The sequence below is a fragment of the Mytilus californianus genome, unplaced genomic scaffold (genome assembly GCF_021869535.1).
Source record: "Mytilus californianus isolate M0D057914Y unplaced genomic scaffold, xbMytCali1.0.p SCAF_3, whole genome shotgun sequence".
Taxonomy (NCBI): Eukaryota; Metazoa; Mollusca; class Bivalvia; order Mytilida; family Mytilidae; genus Mytilus; species Mytilus californianus.
In genome coordinates, this window is record NW_026262679.1 from 35,258,769 (window position 1) to 35,286,261 (window position 27,493).

At 32.8% G+C, this 27,493-nt stretch overlaps 1 long non-coding RNA gene across 1 annotated transcript; it reads left to right on the top strand.

Annotated features, from left to right (window-relative positions):
* The first annotated feature begins 5,306 nt into the window (after positions 1 to 5,306).
* LOC127734444 (uncharacterized) lies at positions 5,307 to 26,045 on the top strand. Its single transcript, XR_007997601.1, has 3 exons — positions 5,307 to 5,409; positions 24,510 to 24,578; positions 25,713 to 26,045. It is a non-coding gene; the product is annotated as an uncharacterized LOC127734444 (long non-coding RNA).
* Positions 26,046 to 27,493: the final 1,448 nt, after the last annotated feature.

Consider the following 27,493-nt stretch of genomic DNA (forward strand, 5'->3'; position numbering starts at 1 on the left):
AGTTGTAAACATCATCCTACAGATATCTATGTTTAGTTGTAAACATCATCCTACAGATATCTATGTTTAGTTGTAAACATCATCCTACAGATATCTATGTTTAGTTGTAAACATCATCCTACAGATATCTATGTTTAGCTGTAAACATCATCCTACAGATATCTATGTTTAGTTGTAAACATCATCCTACAGATATCTATGTTTAGCTGTAAACATCATCCTACAGATATCTATGTTTAGTTGTAAACATCATCCTACAGATAATTCTTCTACTTGTTTTGGCTTTGTAACTGAGTTTAACCATTTTAGATTTCCAGGAGTGTCTTGTTTTTAACAAAAAAGTTTTTAACCTTAAAAGGCTTAAAAGTGTTAATTTTCTTTTTTCCTTTCCTTCCCCCACTCTCTCATACAGCTAAATGAAGGTAGGTGTGAATGTGGTAAACAATGAAATGAACGACATTTTACCGAGACATGTAGGCTTATTTCCTGTTTATATCATAAATCATACAACTGTAAACCAATTTCCTTAAAAATTGTCATTGGGATTTTATTTTTAGTCCAATATTTGACTACTGTTATACTTTTTTACAATCAATATTACTCCTGTGACGTGGTTTTATCTTAAATCACCAATTTCTCTGAAAAATGCGTGTACCAAGTAAGGAATATGACAGTTGTTTTTCCATTTGTTCTGTTGGCTGATAAAGTCTAACATTTGATTTTGTCAGTTTTTATGGACTTCCTTGATTTGAATTTACCTTGAAGTTTGATATTTTTGTTATACTTTATTAACTTACATGACTTAGATTATCCTGAATTACAAAAGAACAATTTTGATTTTCATGGATCTTTTTTTTAATGGTATTTGAAAAAAAACTAAATAAAACTGACTAAATGCATGAAGATTTTTTAACACATATATATTTTAAATTGTTCATTGATTTCTGCATGTAATCACATGTTGTAATTTGAATGATGCATTTGAAAAAGAATGTCAATATTCTGCATCATATGTCATTGACTGATTTAAGGATTCTAGTTCTAATGACTTAACACCTACAGATAGAACTTAACGAACTCCCACAGAAGCTCCGTAACAAGGATTGTCTATACATCAATTTTTATCATAGCTCTCAGGTTCTGAAAAATTCAAAGATGATGGCTTTGTCTTGTTTCAGAAATGGACAAAGCTTCCATATTGATTAGCAATGAAGTCAAACTAATGCTTAATACTTTGTCGAGGCTGCATGTTATTTATAAACACTGCTAATATAACAACCAAAGAAGGAGAAAATTGGTAATCTTTATATGCAGTGATGCAACAATCCATTATAAATTAGTAATTTGGATGAAGATTATAGCAACAAAGATCTAAAGCAATGGTAGATTGAACACAGAATCTTTCAATATTACATAATCTGAAGTTTCTTGAAATGAGATCGATGTTTATGGTTTAAGATTTTGTTTAATGCATGGTTTCACATGTTATTGTTAATTTTAAGTTGATATATTATGTAACTGCACTTTAACTGAAGTTTAACCCTATCAAGCAACTAAGTTAGTTGACCTTAAGACAACTTCAGCTGTCTAATGTTCTTATTTATGCTCATGATTTTATGTACATTTGTATTTGTCTTCCTGAACTATACATACTTGAATGGAGGTTATATTCCAGAAACATGTGTAGTGAATGTTGAAATATGTATCATGTGTTTAAATTGAGGGTCTCTTTAGATGAGTAGTCTAGGTAGTTCATCCTTAGAGATAACTAGCCTGTAGCTGCTGAGGATGTGAATCTGAACTAAGCTAATGGTGACTCTTGATCTTAATTGACAAGGATTGCCAATTTTCTTCCTTAAGGTTGGTGGTTCTCTGATGGTACTCTGGCATCTTTTACCAATTGAAAAGAGGCTGTTGAATCTGGTGTTGGAACACCAACAAACAAACAAACATTCAAACAGACAAACATTGCAAAAAAATTGTTATAATGAAATAAGTAAAGAACTTTAACATGTTAAATGAGATTTTGAACAAAATAAAAGTTAGATACATACAGTATCAGGAGTACACACTTGGCTATACTAGAGCTTATGGTATACAGCTAGAACTAAACTTTTCAATAATTAAGTAGCACACTTGTCTATTATCAAAGGAAATTTGAAGACAGGTTGTTGTAAAATTAAAAGAAGTTTGAAAGTGATCATATGATAAGATCAAAGTGTCATGTGTAAAGTCAAATTTTTCAAAAGCAGTGTAGATGCATTATTAAAGAGCAATTTATATAACTGGATTTAATGCGGTAATGTAATGTTTCACCATATATTTTAATCTAGTGATTTCAAAATGAAAGGAATTGAATGTTTCTATGTTTTCAGAGGCTTAAATGCTACAATTCTATCTTGAAACTATATACTTCTTAAAATTCCTCATGTCTGTTTTGGTTGGTATCATTGAATTGGGATGTCTTTTGTGTGTTTCTTTGTTATTGGGTTGATGTCTTATTAACATAATCCATATCTTCTATTAATCATATTGCCATTAAAAATCAAAAGGGCAAAAAGAAGGCACATATATGATGAAATCACATGGAATATTGATTTGGTCTAATTTCTCCTAGTGTTTCTTTAAGATTTTTTAACCACAAGTTTTTTAGGTATTGTTTATTAAGGTAGAAATTGGCTGATCAAGGTTCACTGACTTGAGTCACATACACATTCATTTAGATTATATACATGTAATCTTTCACATCTAAAATAATATTAAAATGCACTAAAGACGTGATGCATAAGGAGTACTTTTGCCAATGATTTCTTCATAACAATAATTGTTTTATTTTCATTTACTGTAATAAGTTTACAAAAAGATTACAAACAAAAGTTGTCTATTTCTTTTATAAATCAGTATGTATGAAAAAATCATCTGGAATTATCATTTTATGTTTCATTTACTGTAATAACAAAAAGAATTATTATTTTAGATAGACATTGATTTAGGCTAACAGGTTGAAAGGTAGTTGTCATTTTGCAGGAATAGAAAGTGTTGATTCAAATTGTAGTGATTGATAGAAACAGAATAGACAGTAGCCAAATTGTTTCTGTAGACATTTAATCAACACTTTACATTATATTTTTTGTTCTGACAAAATTCAAGATTTCAATTTTGTGTGGTAAATGATTGGTTGAAATTATGTGGAAGTCAAACGCACCAATCTGTTAAAATTTTGCTGGAAGAAAATCAAGTTACCAGGATTGAACAAGTTTTGTCAGACATTATTGATAAAGTGTTTTGATTAGTCTTTGTGCTACATCAATCATAATCCAAATATTAAATGTACTTCTATTTTCATTGTTAGATGTCTTAATCTCAGTTATGATTTTAAAAATCTGTTTTATTAAACCCTTGCTTACCGCAGCAAAATATACATTGTGTTAATTGTTTTGAGTTTGTCTATCCATCTTTTCTTTGATAGTCCACACTTTGCATCCTTGACTCTTTTTAACTATTTTTACTGTTTCTTGTGGTTGTATATAGCTTCTCGTGTTGGAGGTTGTGGGTTCCATCCAGGTCAAACCAAAGACTTGAAAATTGGTACTAATGCTACTTCTCTGCTTTGCATGTGGCATTAATGAGTAAGAGCAAAGACAGGTCGGCTTAGAGTCAGAATAATGTCTGGCTAGGCTGACATGTTTTCTTCTGACTGTTAACTTGTGAACTTAAGCTCATTAAATCTTGATCATCATGTCAGTCTAGTACAAAGCAGAGTTCATATTCATTACATTCTTATTCTGATATGACCCCAAAAAACTGTATATTTGAAAATAGATCATTCATTACAGAACATTTCCACCAAGTCGTAATCTTGTAAATGGAAATAAGTTTGTTAAAATGTTATAGAAGTAAAATCTTAAGAAATCAACTGGGAAAAAGAAAACAATATATGATGTAAAAGGTTCCCAGAAAATGAAATAAGAAGCTAATAATGATGAAATTAGTAAATTTTTCATAAATAAGAATTCAGATAAGTGATCTTGACAAAGAACTTTATATTGTCATATGATCATAATTTCTCCATAAGCAGTAATTTCATCATCTCACCACAATGTTGAATTAGAAAAAGTAGGGTACTGCAAAATTTCAAGAATAAAAAAACTTTGTCTGTGTCATTTGGTCTCTTGTGGAGAGTTGTCTCATTGGCAATCACACCACATCTTCTTATTTTTATATTTGTCAAAAATTAGAAAATAAAGAGCCAGTCATAGTGCTAGATTTATACAATAAATTACCCTCCATCCACTTTGAAATTATAAGAGTGGCCTCTCTGGAACGAAGTGAATGAAGGGGAAGGTTAAATCGTATCTACAAATTTCTTCTAGATTGTCAAATAATTAACATATGTTTAGTACTAATGAACAAATAGAGTATTTTTAATTTATAAATAGCAAAAATAATAAGTTCTAATCTAAGGAATATGTTGAAGCAGTCATTAAAGTAAAGAAGTCTCCTTATTTTTCTTATCAATCCCATTCTGAAAAAATCTGCTTAATTACTTAAAGATGAGATTACTTAATTTGTTTAATAAATGCATTTAAACAATTTTAGAACAATTGGATAACTTAATGAATACCTATTACTTAAATTGTCACATGTTGATTCCTGCCAAATCTTTTCCTAATTATATACTCATGAGTTTTTCATTTAATCTTTATGGAAACTGACCCCTTTAATTTTTTAATTGTCATATTTTTCCACTCAATATTAAAAATTTCAAATGCTTAAGTTTTTCATGAGTAGTTGAAATCATAATCAACAGGATATTATTGTGGAATAAGGAAACGTGGTTTGATTGCTAATGATACATGTTACACCCATAGACCAAAGGTCGTGGATGTATGCAACTATATTGTATAGATCACGGTATGGTCTTCAACAATGAGCAAAACCCATACTGTAAAGTAAGCTATGAAAAGCACTGATTAGACTTAAAAATGAAACAATTTTAAAGAGAAAAACCAATGGCCTGGTGTCTTTCTAAATGATTTAATCTTTTTTCATTGGAATATTTTAAAGCAGTTATTTCTGTTTTATTGAAAATTGATATTATTGAATATCAAGAAGTAAATATACTGACAAGATAAACTAATTTTATAATTTATATGTCACAAATTGAGTTATTTTTACGATCATATAATTGTATATTTGTTCTAGTTAGAACATAATATGTCTGTTTAAGAACTATATAGTTACATATATAAGTAGCAACATATTTTCTTAAGATGTTGTTGGGTTTTTTCCAGATTGCGTAACAAGTACAGTGTGGTAATTGGATTTAATGTGAAGTAAACAAGTTATTACGTTGATAGAACTTGGTAAACGATGGTACTACAATCAGACTTTAACGGAGAATCGTAGGTAAACAACTAGTGATGTCATAATTACTGTAAATTGTCCGTAATTGGCTGATCCTGTCAGATCCACATAATATTTATCAAGCAAAATCAATTACGTCATTTAAAATAGGGGTAATAAGAACTTGCTTAGAGAACAAAGCTTAATTGCTTCACAGTTAGCTTAAATCAATTAGATGTTGTTGTAGTCTGAAAACAAGCACATCCGCTTCATTATTGCAATGAGGTCTGCTACTATTTGTTATTGACCTGTTTCATTTGGAAGTAATTGTAACCCTTTGTAATCTGTAAATATGACCTTTTGTTAACATCAGGTAGAAAATTATCGACAAATAGTTCATATTTGCAGATAACCACAATGTAAATAATATTAAGTAAATATTAAGGACTTCAGTTTATGGGTAAAACACATTATCTTGAAGTGCTTTTACATGAAGGCATTGTATCTTCAGGTGGATTACTTGTATAGGCATGTTTTATGGGTTTATAGTCAGAATATTGTATCTTGGAGAAAATAATATTATGAGTATACATGTACAGAATGTTATGTCGCTTTTATCATATTTAAAACAATGTATTTAACCTGAATTGACATACATGTATAATGAATGAGCTACTGTGTCAGAAAATTATTATAATTTCATTTCCTACAAAAAAATTAAAATTGTATGAAGTATCTAATGATGTACAGAAGGTAGGCAACTCTCTAAAACAATAAGGGGAGATAACTTCCAGAATGCAAAAAGATTGCTGAATCTTTTAATTGGAATATATTAAAAAGAAATAAATACAATTTACAATGAAATACCGAGAGAAAGGGTATCTTTATGGAAAAGAAAATCATCATTGAAAAAATAACAGTACAATATCTGCCACTTTATCAAAAATGGCTATGAACTATACAGAGAGACACTTATTTTCCTTTCACTATTGATTATCATATACCAGAGTGAGTGAATGGCTTATAATCACCAAAAATCACTGAAAAAGTAATGCCAAGAGTGATTTTTAACTTAATAGGTAACATGCACATGCAGAATAATAGCATGTTATTGCCATATTATCCTGGTTCCAAGGATTACTTTCCAGGTATTAGCTATTAGCCATACACTCACGTTATATTTGTTTATGTGTAACATACTGAATATTGTGATTGGGAACCAGTCTATTGCCATATAAATATATTCTGCTTTGTATGATACATAAAATTGAGAATGGAAATGGGGAATGTGTCAAAGAGACAACAACCCGACCATAGAGCAGACAACAGCCGAAGACATACATGCTTAGTTGGATTTTAAAAGATCCAGCTGGTAATCCTATACATTGATGTCCTGGTTTTAAGCCAGCATGCATAACCACCAAGACGTTCAAAAGGGACTATACAAGACTGAACCATTTCAAAACAGATAAAATGGTGGGAATTTGATTTATTGTTGGAGGATCTATTGGAAATATTTTTGTCAGAATAGTGGTTTTGATAGCATTTCCTTTGAATTTGATTCCATCACATCGACAGTGTACAAATTTAAGCATTAAACACTTAAAGCTTGAGTTCAGCAAATAGATATAAGAAGATGTGGTATGAGTGCCAATGATACAACTCTCCAGCCAAGTCAAAATTTGTCAAAGTAAACCATTATAGGTCAAAGTACAGCCTTGGCTCACACCGAACAGCAAACTATAAAGGCCCCCAAAAATGACTAGTGTAAAACAATTCAAACAGGAAAACCAACGGTCTAATCTATATAAAAAACGAGAAAATGCCCACTTAAAACTGCAAGCCTCATCAAATACCCTTGAGCAATAGCATTCCTACCCTGCATGCATCAGTTTTATGTTTTGCCCCATAGTAAGGTCATTGAAATATACAATAAAGGTTTTTTTTGTTATGCCTGAAATGGCAACAAGTCAACAATTATTTATTAAAAGAAATTTTTATGGCATTTAAAAATTATATCTCCACTCATAAAGTGGTAATTGGCATACTGCATTCAACATATTTATTTCTCCTTCTCTGTGTTTATTGGTCACTTTTTTCTTCTGAATGAATAGTCTGAGATTGGTCTGAAGTCTTAAGGACTTTTTGCACTCAGATGTCCCACCATCCCAGTAAGTTCTTAAAAGGCGGTAAAACATCAAACTATCTCAGAATACTAAATGCACTGAAATCTTTTGTTGCAGTTTCTGTACTAAATATTTGGTTTGGAGCATGATAATGAGATGTGGTATGATTGCAAATGAGACAACTATCCTCTATAGTCCATATGATGTGGATTTTAAGCAACTATAAGTCACTGTATGGCCTCCAAGAATGAGCAAATCCCATACTGTATAGTAAGCTATAGAAGGCCTCAACATGACAACCAAAGTAGAAAACTAACTGCCTCATTTATGTACAAGTCAATAAATCAATCTATGATAGACAGGAACCAGCAACAACCTCTTTCATGTTTCCACTAACCTGATAGTATAATTGTATATAAAAATTTATTTTTTGGTATCATCACATCTGCAATTAAACAAATTTCTATTATTGTTATATTTTTATTACATTACCCATTGCTGCATAATTTTTGTCGCAGTAAGCTCAACATAGGGATAGTGATCCTGCGACGGCGGCGTTAGCTAACTTCTTTAAAGCTTTATATTTTAGAAGCTAGAAGACCTGGATGCTTCATACTTTGTATATAGATGCCTTATGTTACGAAGTTTCTGTCTGTCATATGTCCATTGTCCTTGGCCTCATTTTCATGGTTCAGTGACTAGTTGAAAAAAAAGTCAACATTTTTTGTAATGTTAATTTCTTTCTTGTTATGAGTAATAGGATAACTATATTTAGTATGTGCGTACCTTGCAAGGTCCTCATGCCCGTCAGACAATTTTCATTTGACCTCGACCTCATTTCATGGATCAGTGAACAAGGTTAAGTTTTCGTAGTCAAGTCCATATATTAGATACTATAAGCAGTAGGTCTACTATATTTGGTATATGGAATGATTGTAAGGCGTACATGTCCAACTGGTAGGTGTCATCTGACCTTGACTTCATTTTCATGGTTTAGTCAAAGTTAAGTTTTTGAGTTTTGGTCTTTTTTAGCTCACCTGACCTGAAAGGTCAAGTGAGCTTTTCTCATCACTTTGCGTCCGTCGTCCGTCGTCCGTAAACTTTTACAAAAATCTTCTCCTCTGAAACTACTGGGCCAAATTTGACCAAACTTGGCCACAATCATCATTGGGGTATCTAGTTTAAAAAATGTGTCCGATGACCCCGTCAACCAACCAAGATGGCCGCCATGGCTAAAAATAGAACATAGGGGTAAAATGTAGATTTTGGCTTATATCTCTGAAACCAAAGCATTTAGAGCAAATCTGACATGGGGTAAAATTGTTTATCAGGTCAAGATCTATCTGCCCTGAAATTTTCAGATGAATCGGACAACCTGTTGTTGGGTTGCTGCCCCTGAATTGGTAATTTTAAGGAAATTTTGCTGTTTTTGGTTATTATCTTGAATATTATTATAGATAGAGATAAACTGTAAACAGCAATAATGTTTAGCAAAGTATGATCTACAAATAAGTCAACTTGACCAAAATGGTCAGTTGATCCCTTAAGGAGTTATTGCCCTTTATAGTCAATTTTTAACCATTTTTCGTAAATTTTTGTAATCTTTTACAAAAATCTTCTCCTCTGAAACTACTAAGACAAATTTAACCAAAATTGTCCACAATCATCATTAGGGTATCTAGTTTAAAAAATGTGTCCGATGACCCTGCCCGCAAACCAAGATGGCCGACATGGCAAAAAAATAATACATAGGGTAAAATGCAGTTTTTGGCTCATATCTCTGAAACCAAAGCATTTAGAGCAAATCTGATGGTATAAAATTGTTCATTAGGTCAAGATCTATCTGCCCTGAAATTTTCAGACCAATCAGGCAACATGTTGTTGGGTTGCTGCCCCTGAATTAGTAATTTTAAGAAAATTTTGCAGCTTTTGGTTATTATCTTGAATATTATTATAGATAGAGATAAACTGTAAACAGCAATAATGTACAGCAAAGTAAGATCTACAAATAAGTCAACATGACCAAAATTGTCAATTGACCCCTTAAGGAGTTATTGCCCTTTATAGTCAATTTTTTACAATTTTCATAAATTTTGTAAATTTTTGTAAATTTTTACAAAATATTTTCCACTGTAACTACTGGGCCAAGTTCATTATAGATAGAGATAATAGTAAGGAGCAAGAATGTTCAGTAAAGTAAGATCTACAAACACATCACCATCACCAAAACACAATTTTGTCATGAATCCATCTGTGTCCATTGTTTAATATGCACATAGACCAAGGTGAGCGACACAGGCTCTTTAGAGCCTCTAGTTTCTAATACTATAGGCAATAGGTCAACTATATTTGGTGTATGGAAATATTTTATGATGTACATGTCAGTCTCGCAGGTTTTATTTGACCTTGACCTCATTTTCACGGTTCATTTCTCAGTGTTAAGTTTTTGTGTTTTGGTCTGTTTTTCTTCAACTATAAGCAATAGATCAACTATATTTGTTGTATGGAAGGATTGTAAGGTGTGTTTGTCTGTCTGGCAGGTATCATCTGACCTTGACCTCATTTTCATTGTTCATTGGTCAATGTTAAGTTTTCATGGTTAAGTTTGTTTCTTAGATACTATAAGCAATAGGTCAACTATATTTAATGCATACATTGATTGTAAGGTGTACATGTCTGTCTGGCATGGTTCATCTGACCTTGACCTCATTTTCATGGTTCATTGGTCAATGTTAAGTTTTCTTGGTTAAGACTGTTTCTTAGAAACTATAAGCAATAGGTCAACTATGTTTGGTTTATTGAATGATTGTAAGGTGTATATGTATTTCTCGTTTGGTTTATCTGACCTTGACCTCATTTTCTTGGATCATATTAAGTTTATGTGTTACTTGTAGTAAAGTTTTATATTTAGGACTATCAACATAAAATCAATGGTAAGTAAAGAAGGCGATACATATCAGCGTATTCTCTTGTAATGCATGGAATAGAATTTAAATATGTTTGATAATGTTGGTTCATTTTATTTTCAAAATGTAGCAAAGTTTTATTAATTTTTATTGGTTTGGAGGAAAATGTTTAAAAAGATTGTTTAATTGTAGTGCAAATGATTTTCAGATTTGCCACTTTAGTTTTCAGGTATTTTGAATGAGTAGGGGGATTCTTACCACAACATCATGTGCAACTTGTTGACACTAAATGCAAAATTTTTCGTGACTAATCTTGCATGGGCATTTGGGCATTATCTGACCATACAGGATATATCTACATGTATTTACACATTATTCTTTTTAAGATAAGACTTTAGATGTGACATGTACATCATGTAAAAATCATGAGACAATTTTAATTGAAGTGTAATAAAGTAGGTATGATGCAACACCCCTGTAAAACATGATATGCATCTTATATTACATTGTACATATCCCAAACTTACACGGAAATGAAATTGCAATAATCCTCAAATCATACATAATGAAATTTAATTAATCTCATATTTCAAGGAAAATGATCAATGTAAAGTTTAGGTCCATTTGTAACAATTGTTTTAGGAAAGTGGGTATACTTGACTCAATGAGAGGATATCCTTTCATACTTTAAATAGTTCCATTCATATATATTGCGGTTTTCACAATGAGCGGAAGAGGAAAAGGAAACATTGAAAAAGTGGATTCTCAAAAAATAGGTCGGGTCAGCAATTGATGAAAAAACTTTTTGATATTTTTTTGATAACAGCTCATTCTACGGATGTGAAAATAAGATATTCTGATACAATTCTTTTTCAAAATGGTACCAAATGTTACAAATCAATATTGGTTTCAGAAAGAAATAAACTACTTCCATTGAATTGTTAAGTCTTTCAAATATGAAATTGATGTAATGAGAATAAGGAGATATGGTACGATTGCCAATTGGAACAACAGCCCACCAAGGGCAAAAGGACAGCTACAGTTTACCATTCGGCATTCAACACTGAGAAAAACTCAAACCATATAAGTTAATTTTAAAGGCCCTTGCATGACAAAATGTGAAACAATTCGAATGAGAGAATCAAAAGCTAGATTTATATTAAATCAATTATGGTCAACAGCAGCTAGGTACAGGGTAAACATCTGAGAAAGCAAAACAATAACAGAAGTTAAGCAGACATTGTACAAGTTCTGCTAGTCTGTTCTTTCTTTAATTATATTAACCCTAACCTTTAGGTATTTCTATATGTAACATGAGGAGTCTGATTTTCACATTTTACTACCTTTTAAATGAATTTATAATATAAAAAAGCAGTTGGTTCAAAATTTGCATTAAAAGTAAGAATTGTTAAACACGAATTAGGATTTTAGGGTCAACTGCATTGGAATTCACCAATACTCAAGGGTAAGCTGCTAAGTCTCTGAGGATGTTTCTCCAAGTTAGAGATGATAGGATATCTTATCTGAGGATGTCTGATTTCCAAGTCATGCATTGACTTACCAGAGTTTGATGATTCTTTTCTCAACCATTTGCAATTCAAATGGATGCAAAAGTTTGAAATTTTCTAAAAAAAGATTAGATGTCGGTATGCTATCTGACACAGGGGGTTTTGAAATTCACTGAAAAAGATATCTGTTTGCTGTGGAACCCTGGAGGTTTGAAAATTCACAGAAAAAGTTGTATGTATTCTGTCTCAACAAGGAGGTTCAGTAATACAGAAATATCTCAGTCAAAAGCAATCATGCAATTGCTAATCAAAAGCAGAAAGAAAAAAAATGGTCTTCTCCCGACTTGAAAGGAAATGCCTGAATTATAATTACAATAACAACAAAAGTTAACAACTTCATATTTCAATGAAGTTAAAAAATGTAAAAAAAGTAGTGAACATTATGCATACAATAATTTAATTATTTCTCAACAGTTGTTGAACATGTAAACTTGGAATTTATTTTAGGTTATATAATATACAAGTGCTGAATCTGTCTTAAAAGAATTTAACTTTCAAGTAGTGATTTTGTATCGTAATGGAGCATCTTCATTATACTTGGTATTTTTATAGCATTTCTTTGTAAATCACAAGTGTTTGTTTGTGTTTGGATATCAGAGGAATTTGAAAAATTTGTTAATTAGGTCTTAAAAATGATCGTAAAAATTTTAATTATCAAAAAAGATGTGTGTTCTGTTGAGCAATGATTTAATTTAGGTAATACACATTCTTCTGATAGAAGAATATTAACCTTTTTTTAGGACAGGAATAAAGCACTAACCTTTCGTCTTTTGGGGGGCATGGGTTTTATTTTTGTTGATATTTTTTTATTATTCTAAATATTTTTTAAATGTTTGTTTCCATTGAAAAAATAATTAATTCAACTGAAATTGAGTTTCGAAAAAAATTCTTTTTCCTATATCACAGTATGTTACTTAAATTTTTTTTTTTATTACAGTAAAAAAAAAGTTTGTCCTACAAAGACATGCCCCCTCTTTCCACACATAATATGAATGGCCTGTGCCTAACCTTACCATCAAATGCCCTTTCTATGGGCCTGACATTTCTATTGTGACTGTCAAAGTAGTTTTTTTTCCCAGCTAACATTGAAAGAAAATGTTATGGTGACTGCTTTAATCAGTGATTGATGTGGCATGGATTATGATACTTGATGGCCTATTTTCACCCTTTGATTCAATAAAAATGAATGAAAAATAAGGAAAACAATCATCTTTTTCTTAAAGTTCAAATGAAATAGCACCAGTGAACATTTTAATTTGAACATTAACTATATAGCAACAACTTTAGAAAATTCAATCAAATTAACCACAAAATGTTGCCCATCTTAAGAATTTTAGAACTTTGATTGTTCACCTCCATTCAGCAGTGTTTTATTTGAATTTTATATTAACTTTTATTGGAAATAGATTAAAGATCAATCTTGTACATTATACAATACAAGGGAGATAATTTCTTTTTAAGGGATTTAGAAAGCTTTTAATTAAGTCTCCCAAACGAAGTTTGGGAAGACTTATTGTTTTTGCTCAGTTCTTATTATTATTATTATTCTTCTTCCTCTTCCTCTTCCGCCGCTTTTAAATTTGAACTTGTCCGCACCCGTTCTCCAAAACCGCTTCTCAGATTAACTTAGGGTTTCACAATATGTTAGACTAACATGTCTAGTGGTGCAATCAGGGTTTTGTTTGTGCAATGGGGTTTATAAAGGGGTACTTTGAGGGGCAAAAAGAAAAGAGGGTTTTACTATAGAACCCTATGGGATTTTATTTTTTAAAATTTTCAAATGATTATAAATTGAAAACCGTTTGTGATAGACACAATCTTTTTAATTGAAAATGTTCTAAATGATAAAGCCCATTAAATGAAATACAGAGTTAGTCCCCAGGGGTCACCCCCACCCCCTGCCATCTAAGAAAGTTCTAATATCTTGTAAGTGGTCAAGATCCCCACCCCTAAACCATATATATTCTGGTTTGTCATGCTAAGATGGTTTGAATGATATACAGGGTTAGTCCCCAGGGGTCACCCCACCCCCTGCCATTTAAGAAAGTTCTAATACCTTGTAAGTGGTCAAGATCCCCACCCCTAAACCATATATATTCTTGTTTGTCATGCTAAGATGGTTTGAATGATATACAGGGTTAGTCCCCAGGGGTCATCCCTACCCCCTGCCATTTGAGAAAGTTCTAATATCTTGTAAATGGTCGAGATCCCCACCCCTAAACCATATATATTCTGGTTTGTTATGATAAAGCAAATCAAATGAAATACAGGGTTAGTCCCCAGGGGTCACCCCCACCCCATGCCATTTAAGAAAGTTCTAATGTCTTGTAAGTGGTCAAGATCCCCACCCCTAAACCATATATATTCTGGTTTGTCATGCTAAGATGGTTTGAATGATATACAGGGTTAGTCCCCAGGGGTCATTCCTACCCCCTGCCATTTGAGAAAGTTCTAATATCTTGTAAATGGTGGAGATCCCCACCCCTAAACCATATATATTCTGGTTTGTTATGATAAAGCACTTGAAATGAAATACAAGGTTAGCCCCCAGGGGTCACCCCCACCCCATGCCTTTAAGAAAGTTCTAATATCTTGTAAGTGGTCAAGATCCCCACCCCTAAACCATATATATTCTGGTTTGTCATGCTAAGATGGTTTGAATGATATACAGGGTTAGTCCCCAGGGGTCATCCCGACCCCCTGCCATTTGAGAAATTTCTAATATCTTGTAAATGGTCGAGATCCCCACCCCTAAACCATATATATTCTGGTTTGTCATGATAAAGCACATCAAATAAAATACAGGGTTAGTCCCCAGGAGTCACCCCCACCCCCTGCCATTTTAAGAAAGTTTTAATATCTTGTAAATGGTCGAGATCCCCACCCCTAAACCACATATATTCCTGTTCGTCATGTCTCCAACATTTGAATGACGTATACAGTCAGTCCCCAGGGGTTCCCCCCACCCCCAATGTTCTAATATCTTGTAAATGGTTGAGATCCCCACCCCTAAACCATATATATTCCTGTTTGTCATGTCTCAAACATTTGAATGACGTATAGGGTCAGTCCCCAGGGGTTCCCTCCACCCCCAATGTTCTAGTATCTTGTAAATGGTCGAGATCCCCACCCCTAAACCATATATATTCTGGTTTGTCATGCCAAGATGATTTGAATGATATACAGGGTTAGTCCCCAGGCATCACTAATGCATATAACTTTACTGGACCAAACCAATTTTCACTGGACTTGGCCCAATGTCAGGCGACCCTGGGAATTACAAATTATGGGAGCTTCGTTTTGGAAACTTCGTAACAGCATCCTGTTACAATCATTTCTTGTTATTATTATTCTTCTTCCTCTTCCTCTTCCGCCGCTTTTAAATTTGAACTTGTCCGCACCTGGTCTCCAAAACCGCTTGTCAGATTAACTTAGGGTTTCACAATATGTTAGACTAACATGTCTAGTGGTGCAATCAGGGTTTTGTTTGTGCAATGGGGTTTATAAAGGGGTACATTGAGGGGCAAAAAGAAAAGAGGGTTTAACTATAGAACCCTATGGGATTTTATTTTTTAAAATTTTCAAATGATTATAAATTGAAAACCTTTTGTGATAGACACAATCTTTTTAATTGAAAATGTTCTAAATGATAAAGCCCATTAAATGAAATACAGGGTTAGTCCCCAGGGGTCACCCCCACCCCCTGCCATTTAAGAAAGTTCTTATACCTTGTAAGTGGTCAAGATCCCCACCCCTAAACCATATATATTCTGGTTTGTCATGCTAAGATGGATTGAATGATATACAGGGTTAGTCCCCAGGGGTCATCCCTACCCCCTGCCATTTGAGAAAGTTCTTATATCTTGTAAATGGTTGAGATCCCCACCCCTAAACTATATATATTCTGGTTTGTCATGATAAAGCAAATCAATTGAAATACAGGGTTAGTCCCCAGGGGTCACCCCCACTCCATGCCTTTTAAGAAAGTTCTAATATCTTGTAAGTGGTCAAGATCCCCACCCCTAAACCATATATATTCTGGTTTGTCATGCTAAGAAGGTTTGAATGATATACAGGGTTAGTCCCCAGGGGTCATCCCTACCCCCTGCCATTTGAGAAAGTTCTAATATCTTGTAAATGGTCGAGATCCCCACCCCTAAACCATATATAGTCTGGTTTGTCATGATAAAGCACATGAAATGAAATACAGGGTTAGCCCCCAGGGGTCATCCCCACCCCATGCCTTTTAAGAAAGTTCTAATATCTTGAAAGTGGTCAAGATCCCCACCCCTAAACCATATATATTCTGGTTTGTCATGCTAAGATGGTTTGAATGATATACAGGGTAAGTCCCTGGGGGTCATCCTGACCCCCTGCCATTTGAGAAAGTTCTAATATCTTGTAAATGGTCGAGATCCCAACCCCTAAACCATATATATTCTGGTTTGTCATGATAAAGCACATCAAATGAAATACAGGGTTAGTCCCCAGGGGTCACCCCACCCCCTGCCATTTAAGAAAGTTCTAATATCTTGTAAGTGGTCGAGATCCCCACCCCTAAACTATATATATTCTGGTTTGTCATGATAAAGCAAATCAATTGAAAGACAGGGTTAGTCCCCAGGGGTCACCCCCACTCCATGCCTTTTAAGAAAGTTCTAATATCTTGTAAGTGGTCAAGATCCCCACCCCTAAACCATATATATTCTGGTTTGTCATGCTAAGAAGGTTTGAATGATATACAGGGTTAGTCCCCAGGGGTCATCCCTACCCCCTGCCATTTGAGAAAGTTCTAATATCTTGTAAATGGTCGAGATCCCCACCCCTAAACCACATATATTCCTGTTCGTCATGTCTCGAGCATTTGAATGACGTATACGGTCAGTCCCCAGGGGTTCCCCCACCCCCAATGTTCTAATATCTTGTAAATGGTGGAGATCCCCACCTCTAAACCATATATATTCCTGTTCGTCATGTCTCAAACATTTGAATGACGTATAGGGTCAGTCCCCAGGGGTTCCCCCCACCCCCAATGTTCTAGTATCTTGTAAATGGTCGAGATCCCCACCCCTAAACCATATATATTCTGGTTTATCATGCCAAGATGATTTGAATGATATACAGGGTTAGTCCAAGGCATCACTAATGCATATAACTTTACTGGACCAAACCAATTTTCACTGGACTTTGCCCAATGTCAGGCGACCCTGGGAATTACGAATTATGGGAGCTTCGTTTGGGAGACTTCGTAACAGCATCCTGTTACAATCATTTCTTGTTGGTAGAAAAATTGTTTATTTATTATTTATTTCTTATCTTAAATAGCCATCAAGATAGAGAGAGGTGTCCTTTGTATTGTCAAAATTAGTTTACTTTAAACATGGTATGATTGCTTGTATTTGATGTCCACTATGTCCAATTCCTTTGATCTGACCTAATTAAGATAACAATAAAAAACAACATACAACCACATAGATAATGTCCAGTTTTACATCTAGCCAGTGGTCATTTTCAATGTTGATCCATGATTTATTACCTACGTAAATGTATTTAATTATCTATATTAGTTGAATGGCTTGATAAGAACATTAAGGCAGTATGATGAGGTACTTACTGGCTAATTATTGCTTGTCAATGTAATATTTTTGGCCACAAAATTTAGTCTTACAAGACTGATTGTACTACAATGATATTTCTTACATAATAATCTACTAATTGTCACATAATTGTCTCATAATGGGTTTCTATAAGATGGGTATTTCAATTAGGGATGGTAAAGCTTGTTGAATATTACTTAGTACAGATATATGTCTAAGTGCATCCTGATGTACCAAACCACATCAGAAGTAAATAACTAGGGAGCCTGGGATCCTACATAGTTATAACTTAGGATCAGAAATATGTCAGAAAGTTTTAAATGAGTTAGAATCTATAAAATTATATTTTGTCTCATCTACATGTCATTGTTTCACACCAGTTGAAAGTAGTCATGTTTGTGGTCTTACTAATTTTGTCCACTAGAACCAATTCTAGAAGAAAAAAATATTTATTAAAAGCATATCTAAGTTGATAAAATAAAATGGCAAAAGTTGGAAAGCCTTAATAGTAGTTCAAACTGCTTATATTGTCCCTAATACATTGTACATTTTTACTATTCCAGGGCACTGTACCCTAGGACTAGGCCAGTTTCAGAATCCACCCTAAAGTGTATAATGCAGTCTACAACAAAAATAAAAAATGTCATAGAGCAATCATTAATAATGATGTTATGATTTTTGTTAGAAAATATTACTGTACATCAAAATCGCTTATCTCTTTGAATGTGCATTCATCCTGGAACTAATACATATACTGATATCTATTGGTTCTGGGTTCATCTTACAGAGACTTAAATAAACTCATCATAGATACCAGAATTAAAATATTTGTATGCCAGACACCCTTTTCATCTACAATAGACTCCTCAGTGAGGTATGAATCAAACAAGTTAAAAAGGCCAGACAAAGTACGAAGTTGAAGAGCATTGAGGACCTTAAATTCCTAAACGTTTTGGCAAATACAGCTAAGGTAATCTATTTCTTGGGTATTAAATAATTAGGATTTAGAAAAATTGAAAGTTTTGTAAACAGTTAATTTATAATTATGTCCCATATCAATGATAATTCATGTCAACACAGAAAGCTGAAAATCATGTTAAAAAGACATTTTAAATGACTATGAAATCACATAGAACACCAAAACAGGGAAGTTACATTCCTCCCTCTCCCACCCTGAATGAATTTTAATTTAGGGTGAAAATTGTCTATACAATTGAACTGGGTCTAACATGAAACAGTCCTAGTATTATGTTGTCAAAGACAAGTGTTCTATTTAGAAAACAAAATTTTAATAGATGAATTTCATGCCATTCTCTTATATAGCCTAAAACTTGACATCTCTTGTTACACGTATCATGGTTTTAGATTGCATGAAACATATAAATCCCATTATTAAAAAAGATCCATCAACTCCAGACTGAACAGAAACCACTCATCTCAACACAAATAAAATTAGCTTTTACTACAAATTCTGGTCACATATCTCTTTTGTTGAATCTAAACATTGGTAAGATTAGACTGATTAAATTAAACAGAAATAATTGATAGAAAACAAGTTTCTTTTTGTTGTGTAAACATTCCATGATCTTCTCTTTTTGTTGTGTAGACAGACCATCATCTTGTAAATTACATTCAGTTTATCAAAGTAAATAAGAGAATTGTCCAACACAGATCAGTTTCTGTACCTTTTATGTGATTAATTTCTCAAGGACCACTTGATATTCCTTTGAGATAGATTTTCAGCTGATATTGCAAAACTTGTCTTTGCTAAATTATTTAAATGAAAATACTGCATTCATTTATTATTGCGATATCAGGAAATGGTGCATATATAAGAATAATGCTGTCGTAATTTAAAATCCAATGTATACTTGAAAAACTCAGTTTTCATTTAAACTTATCAATTGGGAGACAGTCTTTTCAAATAATGTTTCGAAACCATCGTCAGTTTACAGTTGTCATCAAGTTTTGGCTGAACTAGGCATTTACATCATGCAGGTTTTACCTACCTCCCAATGATGACAGTCCTTTGGAGGTTCAATTTAAATGTGCATTTTTGACCATGTACTTTTAATACTTAAAATGGGGAGAGGATACATATGGGGTAATCAAAAACCATGATTCATAGACAAACAGACAGCACCATGACCAAAAGAAGAAAGACACAAGTCCTCATAACACTACTACCAAAAGTATAAAGAGCAACAGAAACCCGACAAGAACTGGTGGTATTATATGGTGCTCCAGAAGGGTAAGCAGTTCCTGCACCAGGCAGTCAACCACTTTTGGAGAAATTGGTTGCATTTTTTAGGATTATCAACTCTTCAACTTAAGACCCTTTATTAATTTTTCTATGATAGCATTCATGGTGTACAGTTCATCTCACTACAGTCGTTACTGCTTTACTGCTGTAAATAGACAGATATATTAAAGCTATTTTAAGACCAATTAAATCTGTTATGGTCTTTTTTGACTTCCCAGAAAGGAAAAAGCCTCCTACTCAACACAATTGAACCAGACATGTAACTATGTATTAACTTTCTTCATGGTCTGGAATATAGATTCTATTACCCCCTTTGGACAAACATTAATTGTTTACTTTAATTCTGAAAACGGATTGAATCCTTTTTTGGATCAACAAACAATTAATATGGCCATTATTACAGTTATAAAATATTATCAACCTGTTTGATAATAGTTATAACCAAACATATCAATATCCCTAGTATATACTTATAAACATCTGACACCTGTATTTAATGTGTTATGTCCACTTGTCAAATAGCCAGTGGTCATTGCTCTGGACATAAAACATGGACACCAGGGCCATCACTACATAAACTTTCTATTTTCTTTGTGGAGACGAAAAGATAAACTATATTTTTATTATCAAAGCTTTTTCTGATCATTTACAAGATATTTTTGACACTCCATAGATAAAAACAGGGTGTATAAAGAGTATTCTGTTGAAAATAATATGCAGTTTGTCAATAGGGCATGTTTTCAAGTACTGAAGTTTTGTGATTTTTTTTGCTTGAACATGTATATTTAATAAAAATGATTATGATATAATAAATTAAACAAACTTTGTTTATGTTATATAAACAAGTGTGTTAGCTGTTATCTTTGATATTTCTTTCTTTTTAAGTATGATGGATGACCTAAATTATACTAATTTTATGTCATTATTTCGGCACACACACACAAAGGGAAAGAAAACACCCTGATCAATATTGTGATAGGACATTTCACTTGGGTGCAATTTTTTTTCATTTCATTTTTGAATATTAACAAAAATTGGGAATAGGACATCTCACTTTAAGGGTACATTTTTTTCAATTAACTTTTTGATATAACCTGCGAGGCAATGTTAGGAGTGGGACTTGTAAAAAGTCTATTCAGTAACCATCTACATGTATGTAGCTCCATTTGGGACGAGGGCCTTGAATCCACCTCTTGAAGTTGAAGGATTTTTGAATATTTTTGTCAATATGTACTGGATAATTTAAGAAGATTATCATTGGAACAATAAATGCCATATTCCTATCTTTGTACAAGCACTTTGCAAAGAAAGCAGTGATTTGAACCAACTTTTGCGGCAGGCTAAACCCTCCAATTTGTAAGACGGTGATTTCATGTAATGTAGTCTAATACCTTTACCTTTTTTTACATAGGCTTTGATACTATAGTAACATTAAATAGTGTTTTGTACAAATATTAAATTTCCATTGTCTAATATGGAGTTATATTTTAGAGGGATTTTCTTTTATTTGATTAATTATTGAAGAAACAATTACTTCCATCCCACTGCTTTCATTTGCAAAGTGCTTTGACAGTCAATCAGAAATGGTACATTGGAAATAATCTGAAGAGATTTTCCCTGACATTAACTAGCATATATGGACATTGATTTTTGTCAATATACCTTCAAATTTGCACATTGCATTTGTTACTGCCAGTTTCCTCTGAGCTTGTTTTTTTTTATTCTGTTAAATGCTGTTTCTGATGAAAAGATGATATAAGCAACCCTATGAAAATTTCTTCCAAAAATTTTGTTTTCTGTTTGGCATCCTTATCTTGTTAACCACTTTTGAGTTGATAAAATATCTATTGTAGAAATGTGCTTGAAATAATCTCAGGAAAGGGAGATAACTTAGAGATAAGAAATAGATAAGCATTTAGAAAAATGGAGATTTTATAATCACAGAAGCAAGTTGTGGAACTTAATAAAAAAGTAAATGAAAAAAACATAAGGTAACTAAAGGAGGGGATGAGAGAGTTGTAAAGACCATGGCTCAAAGGGTGAGAATGATAATTGAAATGTGGAAAGCTACACACACACATGAACACTGAAATCTAGTTAATATTTTGTATGAACCAGGCTGTTAAATACTTTGAAATGAAATTTAGAAATTAAGCACAACTGTTTTAGATGGATAAAACAGATAAGAAATGTGTGTTTTTTTTTTTATAACAAAATGAAATTTAAAGACCAAGATTCAAAACTCTGATATTCTCATTTTTTAGTCCAAGAATGAGTTCTACTATTTGTATGACTTCTACTATTTGTAGGAGTTTTAATCTTCTGAAATTTTCTTTAAGATAAAAAGGAACAGTATTCATTGCATGAAATTGTGGATAAAGTAAAGTTTTGGCGAATTTCAGGTCATTGGGGTTAAGGCTACTAGACCTCAAAACAAATAAATCATTCGTACAAGAACTTTGATGTAATCCAATTTAAGATTCCATTCATGTTCTTGCATATCATTTCAAAATGCTAAGTAGACTTTGAGAAATGATATATATATATCCCCACGACTTTCTATTTTGGATTCACGTGTCTTGATTGTGAATGCTAACAACTTTTGTACCAAGGATACCAATGTAAATTTTATCAAATGTGATTTTTCTGTGTATTTTTGTGTGTCGAACACCAATAGTTGTAGGTGGACTAGCAATCAAGATGTGTCATACCAAACCAAAACAACTGTAAATTTATAAAGAAATAAAATGTCTATATATGGTTCATAGACATGTGTTTATAGTGATGTTAATATCAACATTTTATGATGTGTCCTATTGTAGGTTTTTTTTATATCCTTTATGAAAAAGTTATTCAGTTCATTTTCTATCGCCACAGAAGAAAACACATGTCTTGGTTAAAATTATACAAAATTATGAAAATACACTAAGTGTTTTCCTGTCACTAATTTATGATAGTTTACATGTTGTGAGCAGTGACGCCAAAACATCAGACGAAAAAACAAATTTTTTATGCATTAATTGGTTTAAATCAATTAGAAACACCCAATGTTTTAGTGTAAGAAAATTTCTAAATAAATGTTTAAACATGAAATTTCATAAATTTTTATGGCCCTGCCTAATTAAGATAGTAGAGGGGCGTTATGTTTCCCAGTCAGAGAGTCTGTCAGTCAATTTGTCCTTCCATCCTGTGTCAGATTAAAGTTTTTTGACAAGGTAGTTTCCCAACTTGAAGTTGTGGTTTGATCAACTTGAGACATTGTACAGATGTTCATTATGATGTGAACATTTTTAAATATATGCCAAACTAGGGCTTTGACCCAGATTGTGTGGTTCACTGAACATATGTAAATGTGTTAGTGAGAGCTGTTCTTGGTGTGCTATGGACACATATTTTTTTTTTAAAAGCTATTCTGAGGTTGGAGGTGATAGACTGTGTCCTCATTTGCTATTTATTGCTTTTATTAACCCTATAAAAAAGATATGTGAAGTATTTATGAAAAAAGATTGTATTCACAGCTTCTTTTTAGATCTTGGGTGTGTGTTGAAGGCCTAGATCTTGGATGTGTGTTGAAGGCTTAGATCTTGGGTGTGTGTTGAAGGTCTAGATCTTGGATGTGTGGTGAAGGCTTAGCTCTTGGGTGTGTGTTGAAGGCCTAGATCTTGGATGTGTGTTGAAGGCTTAGATCTTGGGTGTGTGTTGAAGGCCTAGATCTTGGGTGTGTGTGTTGAAGCCTAGATCTTGGGTGTGTGTTGAAGGCCTAGATCTTGGGTGTGTGTGTTGAAGCCTAGATCTTGGGTGTGTGTTGAAGGCTTAGATCTTGTGTGTGTGTTGAAGGCTTAGATCTTGGGTGTGTGTGTTGAAGCCTAGATCTTGGGTGTGTGTTGAAGCCTAGATCTTGGGTGTGTGTTGAAGGCCTTTGATAACAAAGGTAATGCAAATTCTCATTATTTTTAACCCAAATAAATTAATCCAATCCCAAAATGAATCCCTCCCTCAAGATTGTAGTCATAGAAGAGCAACAGAAATGACTGAATTATTCAGGTTACATTATTAGTTTTATAAATGTTCCATTTATATGTATATTGAGCACATAACCATCCTCTGTTTTCTACTGCTACAAGTGAATAACTCAATTTAAGAATAAGCACTAGACTTTACCTGTATCTAATTTACTTAGATGGCTGTTTATATGCTTATTCATGTGTTGTTGTAACTTGCAGAAAGTATGGAAAGGTTTATAATGTTTTTAGTCAAAACACTTTAAATGTTTTTATCGTTTGTTTATTTCATATTGACATCAACTGCACAGCAAGAAATTGGATTATTTATTTCTTACTAAACAGAAATAATAAACAATATTTGAAATTTGTATAAACACTTCAGTTTGTTTTTGAAAAATTGCATACAGTAGGAGTGCAAGTGTCAAATCAAAACAAAACAAAGATATAATCAGAATTTATTGTAAAGTATTTAAACCCATCTTGACATACAAAGTAACTGAAAAGGGGACAATTCAGTGACGACAATGGATTAAGTAATCTTGTTTTGGACTAAAAGAATTATTACAGATAGTTAAGTAAGATCTAATCCTCAAAACAGGTGATATAATATTCCTTTTCACTAATTAAGCTGGTTAGTTGGTTGAGTGGACATTTTAAATCTGCTTCGTCAGTATGTTCATGTTATTTTTCTACTTGCAGGGTGAAGGAGATCTGAATTAAGCTAGTGGCCATATATGTCGATGTTTACTAGGGCCATGCCATTTTCTGGTATGTTATTTTGATTGTAGGTGTGAAATTCTTTGATTTTTCAAGTGACTATGCTTTTAAAGTGTTTAAAAAAGTTGACCAAGGATACTTTTTGACAATGGAAAATATTTTAAAGAATTGAGGTCATTTTGACCCTTCATCTGTTTTTTTTTTTTCTTCCTTTTTGGGGTTCCTTTTATTGGTGAGTTATTGTTGCATTGGCATTTACCCAATATATGCTTTAATTTATTACTCATGAAACCATGAACAATTTGTTGTTAACTCTCTATGTAGATTAGCCACACATTAATTTCTAATTTTGAGAGCAACTTCTCTGCTTCTTTCCTCCTTTTTTCATTATAGGCTGTTATTTTTCTAATAGAATTAAATGAAAAATATTGCTTGTTTCTTACACAATTCAGAGTGCCCAAGCTACCTGCCATGTTGTTTTAGTCAGTTAATTCATTGATGTTTTGATTAATTTGAATCCTGATTGTAAAATAAAATTACGCATTACGCATTTAAAGTTTTAACTGCATTTAGTGTAAAATGAGGTATGTCCTGTCAACTTGAGATATGTTCTACAGTAAATCTCCTTTCGAAACATATCTTCTGGAGACCCTTCTTTTGGAAAGTTTAAAATGAACATTGAATTAATCTGCAGTGGCGGATCCAGAGGGGGGGTTCCTGTGGTTGGGACCCCCCCCCCTTTTTTTTTTGGACGATCAATGCATTTGAATGGGGACATATAGTTGGAACCCCCCCTTTATCCTGGGTTGGGAACCCCCCCCCCCCCCCCCCCCCCTTTTTAAAATGTCTGGATCCGCCCCTGATCTGCATAAATAAATAGAATAGAGAATGGAACAGGGAATGTGTCAAAGAGACAACAACCCGACCAAAGAGCAGAAAACAGCACAAGGCCAAAAAGTATTCACGCTATGCTAAGTTTCAGAAGAATAATGCTTTCAGCTTTGTCAGGGGTTTTAACTTATTATTAAAATCAAGGATGAAAGTTAACACATTAAACTTTAAAACATATTAGGATTAGTATATTATTGTAGAGCTTCATGTATCAACCTTCCATTGGAGAATATTAAATGGAGCCATGTTTCATTCTGTTGCTTAATATTGTTCTTTTTTTGTTCATTTTATCAGGATGATAGCAGAGTAAAAACTTAAAGATCAATGTCTGTCACCTTGAACGTCACCGTGAAAAGTCTGCACTGTCCATGATCACACTTTTGCTGAAAGAACTTCTCCCTCAGAGACCATTCCATGTAAAGCCTGATACCTCACTTTCACAAACATTTCTACAGGAGGTAAAGTTTTCCACCTCTAAAATCAATTTGACCACCTGTATTTTTCGATTTTTCTTTAGCCAGCATTTGCAGTTGAAACTGAGGGATAATCTTTTCAAATTATGAAGACACATTAACAAGTATTGAACTCATTTGACATTTGTTGAGCTATTTTCTATATTATATTTTGAGTGGGAAAGAATTCAGGATTCAGAAGGACCGGTATTGTTTCCTAACAGTAAGAAAAAGCTATAAAATACCACAATGATTTTGTATTAAATATTAGGCATCTTAAAAAGGATAGTAATTAGCAATAGTTTCTTTAAAATATTTGTTTTCCCTTTGACCAAGTATGCTAAATGCCTTTGGCCTATGTTTACTAATCTTTATAATAATGATGATCCCATTTTGTTCATCTTTGTCAATATATATTGTGTAGTTTAGTAAGTACAAATCTAGCAGATAGAAAACCATATTGTTAGATCCATTGTTAATCCTATTGGATTCGTATTGAACATGTTGGTAAACGTGATTTAATCTTAAAATCCCTCCATTAATTGTCATACAAAAGACTTTTACACAATATTGCAAAAAAAAATTTGTGGATGTAAAATTTCTTTACACTTGAGAATTATTTTAAAAGCCAGGTGTAGATCTCTTGGAGATTTTTATATATGATATATATGGTTTAATCCTGATTTTATTGTATTGATTTTTCAAACCAATTATCGCTTCACCACAAATTTACAATAAAATGAGGATTTCTTGGCTAATACTTAAAATTAACAGTTGCATGCAAATTTATATCAATTCATATGGCTGTTTTCTTGTAAAAGGTTGGCAAAAATTACAGTGCCGGAACTTTTATCACTTACTGAAGTCTGAAATAACACATAATAAACTCCCTAGTATAATTACTGCTTTGGAAATGTTCTTTTGTGTGAGAAAAACTCTCGATTTCTTCTGATGATTTCTCCCTCTGAAAGTTCCGACAGAAATAAAAAAGAGGTTTATTGTTTTGTAATTCAGTTACGAGTATTGGAATACCATTCTTGGTTCAATGATGTTTCACTGGTAATCAAATTTATGGAGAGACAGCAAAGAGAAAACTGGATTGAAGTTCTGTAGTTAAATTTAATTTTAGATCAATGTTTGTTATATAGTTGAGAGGTTTTTGAAGTGGAAACTGACAAGAAACATGTTAAAATTGCATTGGATGGAACGTTCTGAAGCTTTGAATATGAAAGCATGGAAAAGAAAAAAATGCTGCTTTCTTGATTTTTTTTTTATTTGATGAGGGACTGAGTGGCCATAGATTGAATAGGAAAATGAATTTAAAAATGTCACACTGACCCATATAATTAGAGAATTCGAAACCAAAGATTGATTTAGATAATTGACATAGAAACCCCAATGACTGAACATGGCAAAGATAAAAAAATATAAATATGAAATGCAAATTGAGTGGGAATGAGACTGCCACAGGAAGAATATGGAGATAGATAGGATAGGAAATCTAGCCTTGGCATGTGATTCAAAAATAGTCTTTTCTTATCTAATAATGTTTAGGTGGTCCTTTTCTTCCAGAGGCATCTACTTGCAATGATTTGCACATATGATACATCCGAAAGAGTTGAG